This window comes from Lagenorhynchus albirostris, chromosome 15 (genome assembly GCF_949774975.1).
Source record: "Lagenorhynchus albirostris chromosome 15, mLagAlb1.1, whole genome shotgun sequence".
Classification (NCBI taxonomy): domain Eukaryota; kingdom Metazoa; phylum Chordata; class Mammalia; order Artiodactyla; family Delphinidae; genus Lagenorhynchus; species Lagenorhynchus albirostris.
Window position 1 is genome coordinate 77,351,781 of NC_083109.1, and position 7,471 is coordinate 77,359,251.

The following is a 7,471-nucleotide window of genomic DNA, read 5'->3' on the forward strand; positions in this document are numbered from 1 at the left end:
TTTTCATATATATTATCCCACTTTTTCTGCACCACAGTTTTAAGAGATTGATACTATTATGCAAATTTTGCCAATGCGAAACTGAGGCTCAGAGAGGTGAAGTAATTTGCCTAAGATAACACAGTTAATAAATAGTTAAGTTCAGGGTTTTTTTAAATTAAATATTTGTTTCTAAATCTGCATACATGAGTGAACGCTGTATATGAAAAACACTGAAACTTACTGAGAAGTCACCCACAATACCCGAAGATAACTACCTTTCTTTCTACGTATACTCGTGTGCACACACACACACTCATATACACACTTAAATGGAATCATACACACTATTATACATCTGCTTTTTCCCTTTCTAATGTGTTCTGATGTATTCTAATCATGATTCCCTGTGTTCCACACTATTTTTCATTGTCCCATAATTCTCCATTGCATTGCTGTACCAAATTCTATTTAACCATTGGATAATTAGGTTGTTTCTAATTTCTTTCTATTATGAACAATGATGTAATGAATATCCTTGCAAATAAATCTTTGCCTGCATCCAGAATTGTTCTTTAGGGTAAATTCCTACAGATGGAATTTCTGACTCAAAAAATAAGAATATTTTTAGGCATATATATATATATATATATATATACACACACAAATATATATACACACACATATATATACACATATACACACACACACATATATACATATATATACACGCACACGTATATATAGTAAAATATTGTAAAATCACACTCCAAAAAGGTTGTACTAGGTTAAATCAGTGTACGCAAATGCCCCTTTCCTCAAACTCTAACACTGGCATTGTCTTTTTCAAAAATGCCAATTTTTGAAAATTGTAAAAGTGCAAAAAATGACCTCCTGTCTAAACATTTATTTCCTTAGTCAGTAGTGATAATCACCTGTTTTCCTGTTTCCCTACCATTTGCATTTCTTCTTTTGTGAATTGTTAAGGTTTTTTTGCCCATTTTATAACCAGGGCAATCATTCTTTATTTTAGTGATTTGTTAACACTCAATATATTAAGTTGATCACACCTTCTTCTGTAATATATGTTGCAGATAGATGCCCCAGCTCATATTAAGCTCTTTTTCTAGCTTATGGTGGTAATTTGCCAAACTAAAACTTTAAAATTTTAGGTTGTCAAATGCACCAATCAATCTTTAAAATTCCGCCTTTGACCGGAACTAAAAAATCAACATATATATTATTCTAACATTCTTATGAGTTTTTAAAACAACGCCTTTAAGGCATCCTGAAGCCTAATTTCCAAACTGTTAATAATTCATGGACTAAAATCATTCCCTTCACTTTACTGTACACTCAGTTGTTACATATACTGAGCCTGTCATGCACTTCATACTCTGCTCCTTTGATTGACTTGGCTTCAAGCCAGGGCCACCTGCTTGAATCATCATAGGTTTGCAATGGGCTTTCAAATCTAGTCACTGGAAGCTACTGCTTTCTGACCACAGAGCCTGTGTTTTTCCACAGTAACCCATCTGGGGGATCAAGGAGGGAATCGTCACCATGCTGAGAAAAGCTCTTACAGAAACACAGCTCTGCTTTCCACTTGTCACCAGAGCTGGTCTTGCCAAGGAAAGTGAAATGAACAGAAGACTGGACTGTGGATGCTGGGTTGAGACTATGTTTATGGAGAGTCAAAAGATTCATCTCATCTTAAAAACATGAATGGATGCTAACGGAGGGCTACTATGTGCTGAGAGTCGTGCTAGGCTCTGGGGAAATGGAGATGAATAAGATGCGATACTTGGCTTCAAGAAGGTCACAGAGTAAGTACGTATAGGAAATCAGACACCCTGACTGCATCTCGTGGCTGAGTCTCCCCAGCGTCTCTTCGCTGGGGCCACCAGCCCCGAGCTCAGGATTCTTTCTGCCCTGGCTTCTGAGGGGGCAGGAATTACCCAAGCAGTCCATCTTCCCTTCCTCCAGTGACTATGCTGCTAAATCAGTTCCCTACTTTCCACTAAGTGCTAAAGGATTTTAGTTTGTGTTCTAATTGTTAACGTGGATCAAACACAACAAATTAAAAACACAATTGCAAACCCAAATTTAAAATTTTTTGAAATCAATAAGTCAAGTTCCCTCTGAGACTTCCCCAGGGAAAAACAGTGCCCCTTCCCTGAAGGCTGAAGCTCTGAATAATGCTGACCTTTCCTGAAGTCAAAGTTCACCACTGCCAACCCTGCCATGGCAAGATCCAGGCTCCTGCAGATGAGGACCTCCAGGTCACTCCCACTCCGTGTGGTTCAAGCTCTAGGTTTCTTCTTCCATCTTTGTATAGATGTCATTAGTTCACCGAACCAACCCCCTATGCTTCTGGCTTTTTCCCAAGTCACCTTCTTTGATGGATCTATGGGCAACCACCTGACCCAATTCTGTTGTTGATGAAGAAGCCTCCAAGAAAGCTTATTTTAAAAGTCTGACTCTTGGACTCAGACTGGACTGCCCCTTTGACTCTTTGCAACTTCTTCCTCCTGCTCTTCCATGGATGTAATGGCTGGGATGGCAGCAGCCATTCTGTGATCATGAGGCAACAAGCATGAATACAAAAAAGAAAAAAAAACCCTGCATATTAAGAAGAGTGGAGCAGAAGAATGAGAGCGTGGGTTCATGATGTCACCATTGAGCCATCATATCATTCCTGGGCCACCTACCCCAGACTTCAGAGTGAGAAATATAAACACTCATTTATTTAAGCTACTGTTAATACGATTTTTGTTATCTGCATAGCCAAACCCATTCCTAGTGTGATCCTCATTCTGGGTTCTCATTTCAGTAACATAACTAGTCTCTCAGTGCATCTTTTTTTTTTTTTTGAGGTAAAATCATCATGGCATAAAATTAACCATTAACTGTTTTAAATGGCATAATTCAGTGTTGTTTAGTACATTCATAACATTGTACTACCATCATTTCTATATAGTTCGAAGACAAAAAAACAAACAAACCAACCAAACTCCATACCCATCAGCAGTCACTTCTTACTCCTCTCTCCCTCCAGCCCCTGGAAACCACTAATCTACTTTCTGTCTCTATAGATTTACCTCTTCTGGACATTTGATACAAATAGAATCGTATAATATGTGTCCTTTTGCATCTAGCTTCTTTCATTAAGCATAATGTTTTCAAGGTTCATCTGTGTTGTAGCATGTGTCAGGGCTTCACTTCTTTTCATGGCTAAATAGTACTCCATTGCATGAATATACCACATTGCATTATCCATTCATCCATTGATAGACACTTGGGTCGTCTTCACCTTTTGGTTATTTGCTGCCATTCATGTACAAGTTTTTGTTTGAACATCTGTTTTCAGTTATTCTGAGTATTTACTAGGAGTGGAATTGCTGAGTCATGTGATCATTCCATGTCTAACCTTTTTTTTTAATCTAAATTCTTTTATATATTTTATTGATGTGGACCATTTTTAGAGTCTTTATTGAATTTGTTAACAACATTGCTTCTGTTTTATGTTTTGGTTTTTTGGCCGTGAGGCATGTGGGATCTTAGCTCCACGACCAGGGATCGAACTCACACCCCCTGCATTGGAAGGCGAAGTCTTAACCACTGGACCACCAGGGAAGTCCCACATGTCTAACTTTTTGAGGAGACATAACCTAACATAGCTCTTTTCCTTAGAATCCTGGAGGATGCCCCCTGAAGGTCAAACCGAGACCAGAGTTCTGCTCCCCAGAGACCAGTCTGCCCAAGGCTATGCATGCTGTCCAATTGGAGATATTCCCCCATCACCATGTTTCCTCTACAAATGGTCCACCCAGTACTTCAGCTTCAGCCCTGGTCTAACCACAGGCCACTCTCTTGACCAGTGGCCCTATTACTCTGGAACCCAGTGTCCGCTGGACTAGACTGCCTACCCAACCCCAGGTATTGGAAAGAGAGCACTTCAGGCATGAGAGAAAAATGAGGTGGATGAACGCTCTCAGCTCTCCTGGGTAAGCGGACTCTGGTGGAGGTTTCCGGGGTTAGAGTGAGGGCTGGAGAGGGCAGGACTGGACAAAGGGGAGCAAGGGAGGTGAAAGACAGGTCCAGGGAAAAGCTGAGACACAGAGGAGAGAATTATGTGTCAGACACCGGACAGATTCCCCAAATGCTGAGATATCTTAGGGTGTCTGAGGGTCCCAGAGTGGGGTCTATAGCACTCAGATAGCAAGCCTTTGTCATGCCCCAAAATGTAAGTCTGGACCTGAGACGATTCTGCAATCCTCCACGGGCACCCACTCCTTACTAAATCGTGTTATAGTCTCTAAAAGAGTCCAAATCCCAGTCAATCTTTTCAGTGAAAGGTCCACATAAGAGCGGTAATATGTTTCTGCTGTGAGTGGATATACCCCTGCATTTTTCATATTACAGAGACAAGAGTTTCGGGCATAGATCTTTGCTTTATGTAATCCGTAAGTGCTAGGAAAGAGTGTCAAATTTTAGAAAAGATTACACACATTTGTGTATTAACTCAAAATGGTGAAAAATGAAGAACTCAAAATTTCATCTTCTCTGTTTCCAAGGATACTAGCAGTTTCGTATCACCGCATTCTACTACTCTTTAAGTAAGAGAAATACACACACTTCCCCCTCCCCCATAAAGAAATAAAGCTCATCACTCATGGGGAAGGGGGGGGTTGGAGCCGTGTTCTCTATTTCACGGAGTAACAGAATCACAGACGAGAAGGGTCCTGGGAGGCCACCTGGTCCTATCAACCCATTTTGCAAATGGGGAAGCCGGCCCCTGTAATGTTAGGTAACATCAAGGGCATACGCAGGTCGGCAGCTGAGCAAAGGCAACACAACAGCTTGGGTCTTTCCCATCATACTGCCTCCCTTCTTACAGTTCAAGACGAAATTCCAAACAAAGCTAGGAATTCACCATTGCACGGCAGCAAACCAGCGGCCCCTGATTTCGTCGTTGTTCACGGTACAACTGCCAAAACAGTGTGACAGCTCCAGACACAGAGTTCGTGTTCCAAATCATGCCTTCCCATTAGAGCTCTGATTTTCTTCCTCCCGGTGTAATTACCCATCTTATTCAGAGATGTCAAACCGTGGGTGCTTGTGAGGCTAAAAGACAGGCCACTCCCAGGAGTCTGAAGCTCTAGGTTGATGGGTTGAGACTGTCATAACGTACAAATGAGAGCTACTATTTTGAGAGCACTGACCTCCTATCCGGCACAGACACAAACTGATTCCTGTAAATCACTGCAAAACACTAGAACTGGCTGTGATCGTTATCCGCACTCTTCATCTGACAAAACGAGGCACAGAGGCAAACGCTTGTCCGAGGCTGTATAATGAATAAGCAAAGAGCTGGGATCCCTATGCGAGGCATTTGCCCCCTGGCTGAAACACAAGGGAGTGGGGTGGGACCACTTGCTGATTTGTCCACTTCCCACTACATAGTTTCCATGACAACAGAGCTGTTTCACCAAGGTCAGACACACACTTCACAACCCTGAGGGGTCTTTTGACTTAGGACTTTTTAAAGAAGAGAGAAAGTTTGACTGAGAAGGGTTGAACCCACGTGTGGAATGGAAACTACATTTAATGCTAAGTTAAAGGCAGAATCACATGGAAACCAAGCTAAAGATGGGAGCACAAGTCTCCAGATTAATCTTCCCCTCCCTCCTCTCCCCTTTCCAGTTCTCAAGTGCCTGGTTTAGTGGAAGGAAGAGTCAGACAAACCTAGACTTAAATCCAGCCCCAGCTACAAAGATACGGAGCATGGTAGCCTGACAATCATTTCCAATCCATCTCTCCAGCGAGAAGACATGGCGACCCCCAGCTAACTGGGGATGCGAGAGTCACCTTTTTACTCCCTTGCCTCTTTCATTGTGTCGCCCGCATCCGTGGCTCCTTTATAAGATGTCCCATGCTTTCCTTGTTCCAAGCCGGTGCAGGCTAGGAGTCCCTCTCTTCATCTAGGGGTTTGTGACGCTTTGCAGAATCACCTTACCTCTATGCTTATTTGCAGGCTCAAAAGGCACCTTGAGTACTGACTCTTTACCCAAAGCGTAGCTAAGGAAACTGCTTCTGCCCAAGGCAGCCTGTGCTGTGGCCTCCAATGATGACTGTTTCTACAAGAGTGGCTTTGCTCTGGGTGTGGAGCACTGCATTGCTGCCTTCCTTCTGCAGCTCCGTGCTCTGTCCCTGCGTGCCGGAGGGTGATTCCACTGGATATCCCGACGTGGTCATGTTTAACGTCTCTACCACCACGCACTCCTCACCCTATGAGCCCTGGAGGTGTAAATATTGAAGGACTTCGTGCCGCTACTCTGGCTGTCGTGTAGCATGGGCGTACACACTTGCATTCATGTATGGAAAGGCTCTCTTAGCTTCTGTGGTTGACAGCCCATGGGAGCCTACACAGCCTTTCTCTGGATATGTCTGCAGAGACAAATACAGTTTTCATATGCCATACAAGTGTTGCAGTGAAGAAACGGTGACCGGGCAGAGGAACTCAAATGAATGGTTTGGGACGTGGTCCCTCTGTGTGCCGACAATAATGGGTCAGATATCCTGCCTGAGGCTCTGTAAGTACAGTGGAGGTATTGCAAGTGCAATTCCTGGTTATTATTGTTTCCATTTACAGACATTTAAGTATTAAGGAAATGCACACCTGCAATTCCATTTCCCCCTGGAAGGACAGACGGTTACCATCCTTGCCCTTTGTATCACCCCTCCCTCCCCCACGTCACCACTCTCTCCCTCTCTGCAATATCTTTCTCTTTCAGAATATTAGCATGCTCTCTATTTCTTAAATATAAATAATCCCTCCCTAATCTTCAGTAACTGTTAAATTTAACTAACATGGAACCATCTAGACTCAGTAAAATGGGGGCAGAACCAAGCTTCACACATTCTCCCATGGTTGGGCTCTTCAAGCCCACTCCCTAGAGTAGCACTTTCCAATAAGGTTTTCTGTGGTGGTGGAAATGTTCTAGGTCTACACTGTTCAGTAGCGTAGACGCCAGCCACGGGTGACCATTGAGCACTTGAAATGTGGCTCATGTGACCAAGGAACTGAGTTTTTTCTTTTATTTAATTTTCACTAATTTAAATGGAAATAGCCCCATGTGACTGGCGGCTACCGCGTTGGTTGGTCCCTGCCGCCCCTGGATCTCACTGCAGTACTCTGCCATCACCTTCCAAGTCACTTTCAGTGAGAGGAAATCTCATCTCAGTATTGAAACCGTCTTGCCTGGTGTAACAATCACATTATTACAGTCAAGTCTAGGCTAATAACAATACTCCATACTTCATACTTTGATCCACTTAGAACCCCTCCTCTCTGCCCACCAGGCCAGCCTTCTGGAGTGTATGGTGTGTGTTTGGCGTGGTGGGGAGGGGTAGTCTCTTACTTCTTCATTCCACCCCCTCCTCTATTCCCCAGCTGCACTTCCCTCCAGGGTCAGAGCAGGGGATAGAG